This window comes from Schistocerca cancellata, chromosome 11 (assembly GCF_023864275.1).
Source record: "Schistocerca cancellata isolate TAMUIC-IGC-003103 chromosome 11, iqSchCanc2.1, whole genome shotgun sequence".
Classification (NCBI taxonomy): Eukaryota; Metazoa; Arthropoda; class Insecta; order Orthoptera; family Acrididae; genus Schistocerca; species Schistocerca cancellata.
Genome location: NC_064636.1, coordinates 76,052,488 through 76,067,838, shown reverse-complemented (window position 1 = coordinate 76,067,838; position 15,351 = coordinate 76,052,488). Strand labels below are relative to the sequence as shown.

General features: G+C 41.6%; 1 protein-coding gene across 1 annotated transcript in view; it reads right to left on the bottom strand.

Annotated features, from left to right (window-relative positions):
- Positions 1 to 15,351, bottom strand: part of LOC126108781 (cation-dependent mannose-6-phosphate receptor-like) — a 124,289-nt gene that overhangs the window by 57,022 nt on the left and 51,916 nt on the right. The window lies entirely within an intron of this gene.

Genomic DNA, 15,351 nt, shown 5'->3' with positions numbered 1-15,351 from the left:
ATTGCAGTGTTTTGTGACAGTGGAGACATTAATCCAGTGAATCCATTCTTTGCTGTTCCCAAGAATTGGGCATACGATATTCTTATTCTTCAGTTCGACAAGTTTTATAGTATGATATCCATTACAACCTTTACAGAAGTAAATTATGAACAAGATGAAGGAAGCCAATAGTAAGAAAAGGCAACTTGACTGTTTTCTGAGGAGGCTATGGTATTGTGAGGATCATCATTTCTAGCGACGAGATGGATTTCCATTTAAATGAATTTGTGAATGAACAGAACTGCTATATCTAGAGGTTACATTAACCACGCACAATTCAAGAGAGGGAAAATCATCAACAGCAAGGGGTGGTTGGCATGACAGAAACATCTCCATCCCACCTTTATTTTTAAAAAATGAGGCAGAAAAAGCTGTGAGAGTTAATGGAAACTGATGCTGTGCAATGACAAGGGTTTTTGTGGCCTCATTTCAATGGAATGGTCCACCAAAAGTTGTGGTTTCAGCGCAATGATGCCATTTGTCACATTTCCTGTGAAACAACTGAATTACTCTAGGAGTAGTTTCTGGACTACTTCATTTCACGTAATAGTGATCAACAAAGGCGGCCAAGATCATGTAACTTAACCCCTTAAGATTTTTATTTTCCTTACACATGTCTTAAATCATTGGGTCTATGTCAATAAAACCTGAAACTTCCACGAGTTAAAGCAGGAAAATCAATAAGTTGTTAGCAAAATGCAAGAGCAATCTTGCCAGGTACTCATAGCAGATTTCACAGACAGAGTTCTTGCATACCAGAGCAGTAGAGGTGGTCACATGCCTGACATCATTTTCGAAACTTGAACTAGGAAGGTGTGACATTTGTGTATTTTGTTAATGTGTTTTGAAAAAAATAAAGCTTACGTTTTTATATACCAAAACTGGAACACTTTTAGAACAACCCTACGTTTCATTGGCGGAATGTGCTGGTAAGTAACTGTAGCGAGGAAAGTTCCGTATACCTAGTTGCCTTCCAAATAGATAGAGTTTGCCTACAATGAATTAATTTCATCATTGGCTTAAATGTACTTACAGTGTCAGCAGATCTCCTGCTGCACACTACGGTTGGCAATTCATTTCCATCAGTCGTAACCAATAGGTGATAGTATACAGCAGTCAATGGAAATTGCTGGACCTAGTGAGTTGTTTCGGCAGAAGACACGAACTGATTTTCGACACAGACTGCACGAGACTGAATATTATTAAGATGTCTATTATTGATTACAAAGCTGGTTACTAGTCTTTGGTCGTATTTCTCGTATCTTTCTTGGAATATGACAGGATTTATTGGGATATGTTTCATATTCCAATGTTATAGCATGTTTGCAAGCTGTCAAAGCCAAAAAATGTGACCGGGGGAAAACTGGCTGTGGTGCTGAACTGACCTGTAGTGTAGCCAGAGGTCCAGGTTCTGTTAAAATATCACGGTTTGGTTGCAAGTTGGCAAAGCCGACAAATATGAAGGGACGAAAAACTAGCTATGGTAACGGATGGATCTGCAGCACGGCCCAATGATCATTTCAGAAACTTTGCAGGGTATGTTCAAAAGTCCTGATTTCTGAGGTTGTCTTTATGCAGAAGACTAAGAGTAAATTTTACGGAGTATACTACTTCTTTTTTTTTTAACCCTTTAGCAGTCAGCCATTTTGAGGGGTGAATGCTAAAAATGTCATTTGTTTTTATACTGCCATGCAGTGTTCTATTTAAAATGCCATATATCATGCCACATTCAACTTAAAAATATGAAAAAATACTATTACTACTTAACAACATTATGAAAAGGATAGTTACTACTCACCATACAGTGGAGATGCTGAGTCATAGATAGGCACAACAAAAAGATTGTGAGAAAATGAGCGTTTGGCCAACAAGGCCTTCATTGCTGGTAGCGCGCGCGCGCGCACACACACACACACACACACACACACACACACACACACACACACACACACACACACAAGCAACTCCCACATACATGACCGCAAGGGGGGGGGGGGGGGGAGTACCATGTTATCACTTGAGAAGAAGTAACAGTGGAATTCGTTGGCAATTACGATTGTTGACTAGTCACTACATGTCACCTAGAATATGGCAGCCGATGCACAGTGATCAGTTTTCATCCAAAGTGCTGGGAGAGTTCATTCGTTTGTTTGGAAAGGGGAGGCCAACAGTGTGTGAAACCTTTGCACCAGTCGGCAATGACAGAATCAAGACGCATGCTCTACTATCTGTCTCAAAAGATTTCACAGAAAGTATTCCATAAAAAAGTTTGTTTTTGCTTTACTTTTAGCTTTATACATCAGGTTCATAATGGCGTGCCCATCATTTCGTTAATGGTCATACTTATTGTGATACATGGAAGTAATTTGAAAAGTCTGTAATGAAAAATAGAGGTCACTACGGTTTTACGTTTTACGTATATTACACAATATGAGGGCCGTTTCTTTTTCAACCTGCCATCACTTAGTATAGAAGCTACGCGAGCAGCAGAAAGTGGACGTGCACTGTCGGCTACTCCGCAACTCTCGCACTACACACTCCGCCACTGCCGACCTCAACGCATCAGTCTGCATTGCACTACAGCCACATAAACACGGCTGTCGTCATTGTCACTACCACCAGTGTGAATTACAAAGTGTAATTCGGTTCCTGCAAGCATAAGGGAACAGTGCAGCAGAAATTCAATGGAGAATGAGCCTAGTGTACGGTGATAACTTCGTGACTGATGGTGTTGTGCATGAATGGCGCCTAAAGTTTAAAGATAGCCAAAATGACGTGCACGATAAAGCGGGCCGAGGACGCAAGTCTGTCGTTACAGCCGACCCTGTCGAACGAGTTGACAGAACGGTTAGAGAAAATTGTAGGGTCACCATAACTGCTTTGTCTATGGAAATTCTAGAAGTTTCAGGATCTCTCGTAAACTCTATCGTTGCTGAACATTTAGGCTACAAAAAGCTTTGTTCTCGTCGGGTTCCAAAAATGTTGACAGACGCCCACAAGAGTCACTGAATGGCGTCAGCTTTGAATCTCCTTGACCGTTATCACGACGAAGGAGAGAACTTTTTGAAATCAATTGTTACTGGAGATGAAACTCGGATCCAATACGACACAACGGAAACAAAATGACAATCACAACAATGGATGCATCCACATTCACCAAACAAACAAACAAACAAACAAAATTTGAACAAACATTCAACAACAGAAAGGTTATATGGCTACCGTGTTTTCGGACCAAAAAGGTGTATTGCTTGTAGAGTTTACACAGCCTAGAACCACTATCAATGCAACCGCTTATTGTGAAACTTTACGACATTTGCATAGAGCCATTCAAAACAAACTAAGAGGAATACAGACTTCAGGAATTGTGCTGATCCGTGACAACGCTCGTCCACACGCTGCTGGCACAACCCAACAGCTCCTCGAACAATTTCAATCGGACATTTTCGATTATCTGCCGTACAGTCCTGACCCCAGTCACTTTTACCTTTTCCCTGAACTGCAGACTTGGCTAGGAGGGCACACTTTCAAATGAACGAAGATCTTCAAAACAACGTCAAAGCTCATTTGTTGGTGCCAACAGTTTTTGAAGAGGGTATTGCAGAGTTTGTCTACAGGTACAATAAATGTCTCAATCTTTTCGTAATAAAATAATTGTTTTTTATGAACATGTCTTTTATTTACAGCCTATCGAAGATTGATGGAAGAGAGAGAGAGAGAGAGAGAGAGAGAGAGAGAGAGAGAGAGAGAGAGAGAGAGAGAAGGCCCTCGTATGTTGCTGTGTATGAAATTTAGCTAACATACTAGATTTTTCTTTAGACCTGACTAGAGGTCTCTGTCACCAATCTCGAGAAGATTGATCGGAGGTAGCACACTCATTTGCAATCACGCCACCTCAGTGATAAAGCCAGAGTGAAATATGCACAACATTCCTCATATTTCATAATTGATGCGAGATACAGAAACGAGATTTTGGAAAATAATAGCACGCAAAGAGGAGAGTATTTTACTGTACAGTTATTATGCAAAACTTCATTATCTACCATGTTATTGCACTAACTACAGACATTTTCAATGAAAGTATGCAATTTTTGAGGGCCATCAATAGCTGTCGAAATGAGAAATGCTATGGGTTTTGGAGCAACATAAGTGAAGACATTAAGTGTTTATTTTGCACCGAGAATGTGCTTTTTTGTAAGTTACTGACCTAACATTTTGTCAGTTTCTTACTTAATAAACCACGTTTTCAGAATTCTTTTGCAACTACGTCTGCACAACATGTTAATGAGGTGAGACAGTGTAAACTCCACTGTTGTTTTGGCAAAATAAGCAAATTTTAACGTGGCAAGCACAGAAATGTGTACATTTTATTCAACATTAGCCACTCCTGATGTTTCTCATGAAGTTACAAATGGCTAACAAGGCAGGCAAAAATAAACGCTGCATTTTCAGAGAAATTCTTTTTAGATACTAAGCAAAGCAGAGGAGACATTATATCTGTTTGAATGGCCACTGTGCAAGTGTGGGTGTGGATGTGGCCCACTTAGTATTTACAGAAACTGTGAGCTTAGGCTTCAGTTTAGAACAGCAGTTCCCCACTAGCACCAGGCATTTCTCCTACAGCGCCTGTCCGTAAACTCCACCACTACCACTCTCCCTACGCGTGTCCTGCCCTCTGCACATCTAGCAGCCACGGGATTTTGCACACACTATACTGTGGTCGCGATGTGGAAATGTGCAAGAACAACCACAGATAAATCAATACCAGACGGACATCGTGTACTCGTGGGCAGGGACACACTAGCATTGTGGAGGGCGGTTGTAAAAAATAATCACACGAAATCAGCAGAAGAAACCACTCACTAGTTCCAAATTGCGGTACTGTCCACCAAAGATCACAGTGCCTCACCACAGTTGCGTACACGGATGCCACAAACATTGATATCTCACTGCAATCCGCAATGACGAATGGGAAAGGCTAAAGAAGGCCATCTCTCTCAGCACAGCTGCACCCTCGCACGGAGGCCAATACAGGGCTGAGCATGGAAGCTCTATATTCTCGATCACAGCTGAAGTAGTCACCATCGAGTAGGACTAATGTGTTATTCAAGTCTCAGAAGGAAATGTATTTCTGTAAGTGCTAACATTGTACTTCAAGAGAACAGTTTGACAATTAGTGCATCACGCAATGCTTTAATAGTCAATGACAGTAGTACATTATCAAGAACTGCTGTCGGAAAGGATTGTAAACCTTTTTGTCATTCATGCAATTAAGTAAACTAATATTTCATGTGTTGTAGCTCCGATGTGCTGTCTCTCAGAGCAGTGTTTTTCAATCTTTTTGAATACACTACCCCTTTTCAAGTAAAAATATTCTGGCAACCCCTGGAACCATAATAAAAGTGTGTCTGCAATTTCAAAGGCAACGTATTTTATTTCCTTTCTATCACTACTATGCTGATCGAGAAATCAAGTGCAAAGTGACAAGAGGTCACAGTACTCTGCGGGCAGAGATATATTCTTTGCCGCGGTAGAGGCGTGGGGGTGAGAAGGGGGTCAGCACATTTTCGGTCACCACAGTCAGTTGTCCAAGTATGTCAGCAAGTACGGATGTGAAACTTCCTGGCAGATTAAAACTGTGTGCCAGACCGCGACTCGAACTCGGGACCTTTCCCTTTCGCGGGCAAGTGCTCTACCAACTGAGCTACCCAAGCACGACTCACGCCCCGTCCTCACAGCTTTACTTCTGCCAGTACCTCATCTGCTACCTTCCAAACTTTACAGAAGCTCTCCTGCGAACCTTGCAGAACTAGCACTCCTGAAAGAAAGGATATTGCGGAAACATGGCTTAGTCACAGCCTAGGGGATGTTTCAGAATGAGAAAGTACGGACGTGCTTACTATCTCCGCGCTTCGCTCTGTGTGAACATAAAATGGACAAGTCTTTTTTACTACTGCTATTGCGACCCTCTGAGCAAGGTTTTGCAACCGCCCAGGGTGTCTTAGAGCAATCGGAGACCCTGCCGTTATGTCTGGACGATTGCGGTTTTGTCTGGTCGTAACACGAAGTGCTACCAGTAGTCCAGGTAGTACAATGACTGCATGTTGGGATTTAAGAAGAATGTGGTAATATGGTCAAACACCTTCTCATAAAGCACACATTGCTGGAGTCAATGCCGAACAACGCTCCAGGTGGTGCAACGAGCGATGCCGGCAGATGAATGAAAACGAGTGATTTGTATTGATGAACACGCTATACCCTGCAGTTTGGGTTTTGCAAAAACCTCTAGAGTGTTACCTGCCATAGCGTGTAGTGCCAATACTGAAGTATGGAGGAGGAGGGCATGTTTATCACGTTTAGGGAGTGGTCCCCTTATCGTGCATCAGAAAACGCTAAATGTGGAAGGATATGAGAAAATTTTAGAGACTGCCAACTGTGTACATTAGGCCGTTTGTATCAGCAGACAATGCATCTTGTCCTGAAGTAGTATCTGCGAGGTACAGTAACACTATCAAAATGGTATGGCCTGGCCAGAGTCCCAACCTTCACCCAGTGGAACAACTTTGGGATAAGTTGGAACATCATTCCAGCAACACTGCCTTCTCTGATTTCGCCACTTGAGTAAGAATGGACAGCCATTCCTCCACAGACACTGAGACACCTCACTGAAAGTGTTCCCAGCACAGTTCGAGCTGTCACAAAAGTGAAAGGTGAAATATAGTGTGTACTTCAATGCGAGATGCTTTTAATAATTTCCACAATGAAACTCCGTCTCAAAATCTGGCAGAAAACCCAAAGAGATTCTGGTCGTACATAAAGAACACCAATGCAACTGATGCCTTCACTGCACGATAACGACGGCGAAGTCACTGATGACAGTGCCACTAAAGCAGAGCTACTAAAGACGGTTTTCCCAAACTACTTCACCAAAGGAGACGAAGTAAATATTACTGAATTCCAATCGAGAACAACTGCCAAGGTGAGAAACGTAGAAATAGATATCCTCGGTGTAGCAAAGCAGCTTAAATCACTTAATAAAGGGGAGGCCTCCGGTCCACATTGTATACAGGTCAGGTTCCTTTCAAAGTATGCCGATACAATAGCTCCATATTTAGCAATTATATACAACCACTCGCTCACAGAAAGATCTGTACCTGAAGACTGAAAATTTGTCACACCAATACCCAAAAAGGGAAGTAGGAGTAATCCGCTGAATTACAGGTCCATATCACTAACGTCAATTTGCAGTAGGGTTTTGGAACAAATACTGTATTCGAACATTATGAAGTGCCTTGAAGAAAACAATTTATTGACACATAGTCAACATGGTTTCAGAAAATATAGATCTTGTGAAACACAACTAGCTCTATATACTCATGAAGTAATGAGAGCTATCGACAGGGGATGTCAAATTGAGTCCATATTTTTAGATTTCCAGAAGGTTTCAGACACCGTTCCTCACAAGCGTCTTCCAACCAAACTGCGTGCCTACGGAGTATTGCCTCAGTTGTGGGGCTGGATTCGTTATTTCTGATCAGAAAGGTCACAGTTCGTAGTAATAGATGGAAAGTCAACAAGTAAAACAGAAGTAATATACAACGTTCCCCAAGGAAGTGTTATAGGCCCTCTATTGTTCCTGATCTATATTAACGACATAGGGGGCAATCTGAGTAGCCGTCTTAAGATTGTTTGCAGATGATGCTGTCATTTACCATCTTCAATAGTCGTCAGATGACCAAAACAAATAGCAAAATGATTTAGATATCTGTATGGTGCGAAAAGTGGCAATTGACCCTGAATAAAGAAAAGTGTAAAGTTATTCACATGAGTACTAAAAGAAATCCGCTAAATTTCGATTATGCGATAAGTCACACAAATATGAAGACTGTAAATTCAACTAAACACTTATATAATAGAAAGAAACATTTCACATGGGAAAAATACACTAAAAAAATAGGTGCTGTGACTTACCAAACAAGAAAGCAACCGTGGGTTGCAAAAGCTTGAAATTTGTGTGTGTGTTTTATCTACATCTACATCTACATCCATACTCCGCAAGCCACCTGACGGTGTGTGGCGGAGGGTACCTTCAGTACCTCTATCGGTTCTCCCTTCTATTCCAGTCTCGTATTGTTCGTGGAAAGAAGGATTGTCGGTATGCCTCTGTGTGGGCTCTAATCTCTCTGATTTTATCCTCATGGTCTCTTCGCGAGATATACGTAGGAGGGAGCAATATACTGCTTGACTCTTCGGTGAAGGTATGTTCTCGAAACTTTGACAAAAGCCCGTACCGAGCTACTGAGCGTCTCTCCTGCAGAGTCTTCCACTGGAGTTTATCTATCATCTCCGTAACACTTTCGCGATTACTAAATGATCCTGTAACGAAGCGCGCTGCTCTCCGTTGGATCTTCTTTATGTCTTGTATCAACCCTATCTGGTACGGATCCCACACTGCTGAGCAGTATTCAAGCAGTGGGCGAACAAGCGTACTGTAACCTACTTCCTTTGTTTTCGGATTGCATTTCCTTAGGATTCTTCCAATGAATCTCAGTCTGGCATCTGCTTTACCGACAATCAACATTATATGATCATTCCATTTTAAATCACTCCTAATGCGTACTCCCAGATAATTTATGGTATTAACTGCTTCCAGTTGCTGACCTGCTATTTTGTAGCTAAATGATAAAGGATCTATCTTTCTGTGTATCCGCAGCACATTACACTTGTCTACATTGAGATTCAGTTGCCATTCCCTGCACCATGCGTCAATTCGCTGCAGATCCTCCTGCATTTCAGTACAATTTTCCATTGTTACAACCTCTCGATACACCACAGCATCATCTGCAAAAAGCCTCAGTGAACTTCCGATGTCATCCACCAGGTCATTTATGTATATTGTGAACAGCAACGGTCCTATGACACTCCCCTGCGGCACACCTGAAATTACTCTTACTTCGGAAGACTTCTCTCCATTGAGAATAACATGCTGCGTCCTGTTATCTAGGAACTCCTCAATCCAATCACACAATTGGTCTGATAGTCCATATGCTCTTACTTTGTTCTATCTACCAGCGCTTTCTCGTTTGGTAAGTCACAGCATCTTTGTTTTTCAACTAAATACTTAGGGATTACAATTACAAATACCCTAAATTGGAACAATCACATAGATAATGTTCTGGGTACAGCAAAGCAAAGACTGCAATTCATTGGCAGAACACTTAGAGGGTGCAACAGGTCTACTAAAGAGACTGCTTACACCACGCGTGTCCGCCCTACTCGGGAGTATTGCTGTGCAGTGTGGGATCCTCATCATGTGGGACTGATGGATGACATCGAAAAAGTACAAAGAAGGGCAGCTCGTTTTGTATTATTGCAAAATAGGGGAGTTAGTGCCACAGACAGGATACTTGAATTAGAATGTCAATCATTAAAACAAAGGCTTTTTTGTTACGACAGGATCTTCTCGTGAAATGTCTTCTCCTCTGATTGCGGAAACATTCTGTTGGTACCCACCAACAAAGGGAGAAATGATCATCATGATAAAATAAGAGAAATCAGGGCTCACACAGAAAAATGTACGTATTTGTTTTTCCCGCGCCCCGTTCAAAAGTGGATCGGTAGAGAGACAGCTTGAACGTGGTTCGCTGAACCCTCTGCCAGGCACTTTATTGTGAATAAAGAGTAACCATGTAGATGTAGATGTACCCCATATCAATGTTCACTACTAGATGTCTGGATACTTTTGATCAGATTATGTACAACCACAGGCTGCTTTTTACGATTACATTTAAAATCAAGGTTTTCCTTTATATTTCATAAAGGTTCAAAGTGCATTCCATCAGTCGCTCGACGTGCCTCCAAATGACAGACAAACTTGTCCTGTATTTTTGTGGGCATCTCTCAATGTCTGGAATTGCTGCTTCCACTGCTATCTCTACAGGGAATCATAAAAAGTTTTATTTACAGTGAGGTCAGGCATCCTTGCAGGCCGACAGTGAAATGCGAGATCCCTATGCTATTTATGGCCAACCCACTGTTGAGGCAACTCATCGTTAATAGACAAACACATATGTGCAGGTGCCATTGTGGTACTGCTCTGCCACATTGAAAACTTTTTGGCTTGTTCTCACACAGGGTGTATACAAATACACTTATCACGGGTGACAGTACATTTTTTCATAATATACATTTTCTTGTAATAATTGCAGCATCCAAAAAGAAATCGTGGGAAGACTTTGGAAACAGGTTGGAGACTATGGATCAAGCTGCTGGAAAACCATTCTGGAGTGTAATTAGCAGTCTTCGAAAGGGAGGTAAGAAGGAAATGACAAGTATTTTGGACAGGTCAGGAAAACTGCTGGTGAATCCTGTGGATGCCTTGGGCAGAAGGAGGGAATATTTTGAAGAGTTGCTCAATGTAGGTGAAAATGCAATCAGTAATGTTTCAGATTTCGAGGTAGAATGGGATAGGAATGATGATGGAAATAGGATCACATTTGAGGAAGTGGTAAAAATGGTCAATAGATTGCAGTGCAATAAAGCGGCTGGGGTCGATGAAATTAAGGCGGAACTCATCAAATACAGTGGAATGTCAGGTCTTAAATGGCTACACAGGATAATTGAAATGGCCTGGGAGTTGGGACACGTTCCATCAGACTGGACAAAAGCAGTAATCACACCAATCTTTAAACATGGAAACAGAAAAGATTGTAACAACTACAGAGGTATCTCTTTAATCAGCGTTGTGGGTAAAATCTTCTCAGGTATTGTTGAAAGGAAAGTGCGAGTATTAGTTGAGGACCAATTGGATGAAAATCAGTGTGGGTTTAGGCCTCTTAGAGGTTGTCAGGACCAGATCTTTAGCTTACGGCAAATAATGGAGAAGTGTTATGAGTGGAACAGGGAATTGTATCTATGCTTTATAGATCTAGAAAAGGCATATGACCGGGTTCCTAGGAGGAAGTTATTATCTGTTCTACGAGATTATGGAATAGGAGGCAAACTTTTGCAAGCAATTAAAGGTCTTTACATGGATAGTCAGGCAGCAGTTAGAGTTGACGGTAAATTGAGTTCATGGTTCAGAGTAGTTTCAGGGGTAAGACAAGGCTGCAACCTGTCTCCACTGTTGTTCAAATTATTTATGGATCATATGTTGAAAACAATAGACTGGCTGGGTGAGATTAAGATATGTGTACACAAAATAAGCAGTCTCGCATATGCGGATGACTTAGTTGTGATATTTCAGAGCTAGATCAGAAATGTAAGGACTATGGTATGAAGATTAGCATCTCCAAAACGAAAGTAATGTCAGTGGGAAAGAAATATAAACGGATTGAGTGCCAAATAGGAGGAACAAAGTTAGAACAGGTGGACGGTTTCAAGTACTTAGGATGCATATTCTCACAGGATGGCAACATAGTGAAAGAACTGGAAGCGAGGTGTAGCAAAGCTAATGCAGTGAGCGCTCAGCTACGATCTACTCTCTTCTGCAAGAAGGAAGTCAGTACCAAGACTAAGTTATCTGTGCACCGTTCAATCTTTCGACCAACTTTGTTGTATGGGAGCGAAAGCTGGGTGGATTCAGGTTACCTTATCAACAAGATTGAGGTTACGGATATGAAAGTAGCTAGGATGATTGCAGGTACTAGTAGATGGGAACAATGGCAGGAGGGTGTCCACAATGAGGAAATCAAAGAAAAACTGGGAATGAACTCTATAGATGTAGCAGTCAGGGCGAACAGGCTTAGATGGTGGGGTCATGTTACACGCATGGGAGAAGCAAGGTTACCCAAGCGACTCGTGGATTCAGCAGTAGAGGGTAGGAGGAGTCGGGGCAGACCGAGGAGAAGGTACCTGGATTCGGTTAAGAATGATTTTGAAGTAATAGGTTTAACATCAGAAGAGGCACCAATGTTAGCACTGAATGGGGGATCATGGAGGAACTGTATAAGGGGGGCTATGCTCCAGACTGAACGCTGAAAGGCATAATCAGTCTTAAATGATGATGAAGATGATAATGATACTTTTTCTTGGAGCTATAAAACTTACCGATCCTTTGGATAGTACAGATTTTATACACTGACTTAGAACTTCCGGCACTTGAGGTGACAAAACCCAGCAAAAAACAATGTGTTTTAGAAAGATCTTTCATGAACACTGCATATTTCAATATCTCAAAAGTATAAATACCGTTTCCACCAAATGTAGCGCAGTAGTTTCTGAAGCACTGAAATCGAGATGGAGCTGTGCAGCGCTCTATTGTCAGCCAACCGCAGGTCGTGTCACGTGATTTCACCATCCAATGACAGCAGATATTCAGAGCACAGGATACGTGATGTAGTCAACCAAAAGCAACATCACTTAAGTAGCGCGAACACACAAACGTGAAAGTTATTGGTTTAAATCTATATACATTTGCTGCCTTCTGTTGTCTAGTTACAGAATTATTTCGAGAGAAGCAGTAGCAAACATTAGAGCCGTTTGGGTCACGGTTTGGAGAAGATGAGGCACTTCACTTCACTGGCCAAACAAGCAGAAAAGAAGCAAACTGGTATTGCTCTGATTGCAACACATCTCTTTGCATGCCATGACAGTTTGACTTTTCAATAGAAAACCGAATTATGTGTGATATTGCTCGAGAACTCACCTCTCACTTTTTTTAAAGGGTAATTATACTTTTTGCCATCATTGGAGCACAATTTGTAATACATGAAAGAACTAAAATAAATTTGTAAAATTAACTTGAAGCTCAGTCTTTTTTAGCGTGCATTACCCTTTACGAATATTGAACACAAATTTACCAGTAAAATTTTAAATAATGGTGTAAATGACTGGTCCTAAAAGTGTTAACGTTATGAATAAAGGTCAAAAGTGGTTTTACGAAATCCACTGCACATTCTCTCTCACAAAATATAATTCACCTTGCCTAAAAGGAAATGCTTCTCAAACCACCATTCACAATATTTTCCCACGATCTATTAGAAATGTTAACAGTTGTGAAGTCATGCTCATCAAAAGAAGTTTGTTGTTATGAAGTATTGCACAGTCTTCATCCTAAAGCCTTTGACATAAAGCCTTTGACATATTTTTCTATCAACAGATGTTTGTGTGTGCAATGTGTTTTGTTGTTGTAAATGGTGCAATTTCTTTGCAACTAAAGTTTTATTTTGACGCTATTTTCTCCTTTATACAGCTTGGCTTGCTGAAAGTTAGGTAATGAATAACTGAGGCTGCTCCCCCAGAGAGACCGTTACTGGCACTCCTGTGAACTGACATCTTACTAGTGGTGCCACAGTACACTTTTAGTTTCAAAAATTTAGGGTTCAGGAAGGGGAGATCTTGCACAGATAACATATTTAGCTTAAGACAGATATTGGAGAGGAGAAAATGTTGATTATGTAACAGTTTTTGATGTGGTAGATAGGGAGCAGTTATGGAGCATAAAGAAAAAGAATGGATACCCCAAAACACTTGATCCAAGATGTATACGTAAAGACAAAAATTGTTTTATACCTGCAGTACAAGTTAATTGAAGAAATTATGATTAATCAATGAGTATGTCTTTTCATAATCTTTGTATTGGTGACATTCACTTTCAATACAACAATCTTGGCTTCATGTCCAAGGTCCTGCAGCTTTCCTTCCGTGTCAATATGGTTCTGCGAGAGGTGGTAGATGTTTCTGAAAAACACACGATCATCCAGTCACTCAGTTCATCCTTATTGTATCCTTTCTTCTTGTTCTCCTCCTCCTCCTCTGCTACTTTTCTCATAACCTCGTCCAGTACAAGTAAAAAGATAGATGGAGATAAAGAATCAAACTCTTAGACTTAACTGGCAAGGGCTCCATAACTTTACCCTCATGGGTGATTCAGCATTTTTAGTTATTGTAAGTCTCTGTGATAACCTTTAGTATCTTTTCTGGTATTGTATACTGGTTAGCCCGCCCGGCTAGCAGTGTGGTCTAACAAGCGGCTTCCCGAGTGGGAAGGCGTGCCAGTCCCCGCCACAAACCCACCCGGCGAATTAGTGTCGAGGTCCGATGTGCCGGATAGTCTGTGAATGGTTTTTAAGGCGGTTTTCCATCTGTCTCAGCAATTGTGGGCTGCTTCCCCTTATTCTGCTTCAGTTACATTATGTCGGCAATTGCTGCACAAACATTGTCTCCACATACTCGTACACCACAATTACCCTACCACGCAAACAATGGGGTTACACTCCTCTGGTATGAGATGTTCCCGGAGGGGGGCGGTGTGTGTGTGTGTGTGTATCCAATGTGGGCCGAACCGCATAATAACCCTGGGTTCGGCGTGGGGTGGCAGTGAGGTGGGTAGACTGCTGTGGCCTGTTATGGGGTTGTGAACCACTGAGGGCTATAGCGGGGTGAAGCCTCCCCGTCATTTATAAGTCCCCGGTTCAATACACAACACACACAATGCCACGGTTAAGCCTCTCTCCAACACTTTTCACTCTTTGATATATGTACAGCATGGGAATAAAATCCCCACACTCTCGTAACCCCCGTTTAATACCAAATGTTACTTCTTACCAGTTGTTGGAATTCATGTAAACATGTTTTCACAGTTGCAGTTGACTTTTAATCAGTAGCCATGGCAAGTGTGAGCAGTCATAGTACACTATTGAGTAGCACTTAGTGACAAGTGTGTGCCAAGGTTACGTTTTCAGATGAATGTGCCATTTATCGCACCTCACGTCCTAGAAATATGGTCATTTGGACCAAAGAGAGCCCCCGTTACACAGTCGAGTTAGAAAAGAACTCCTATCACGTCATGAAATGGGGAGTGATGACATCACAATATCTGCTCGGACTGTACTTTTCTGAAGGGATCGTTCATAATGCAAATTATCTACACGTTTTATGAATGTGGTTAATACCACAGACTGAGGAAAATGGCCTCCCTCACAGAACGCATACGGTTGCAGCAAGACGGAGTGCCTCTTCTCTACACTCTTGCAGTGGGCCAGTTCCTAAATGTATACTTTCCCGGACGACAGATAGGTCGTGGTTCAACAACACCAGTTCCCTTGAAATGGCCATCAAGAAGTCTTGATACCATCACATCTGACAACTCATCACGGGAAGTCATTACAGTACACGTGCCTGCCATCGTCACGCTACAAATGAAAGAACTGCGCAATCCTGCCGAGGATGTATTTCGCACTATAACACCAGACATGCTCCAAAATATGTCAAGAAAAACATGGAGGCATATGGAAATGTGTTTACAGCATGATGGGAAACATACTGATATACCAGTCACACAATGTGTAAGTAAGTACTTGTGCTAAAACA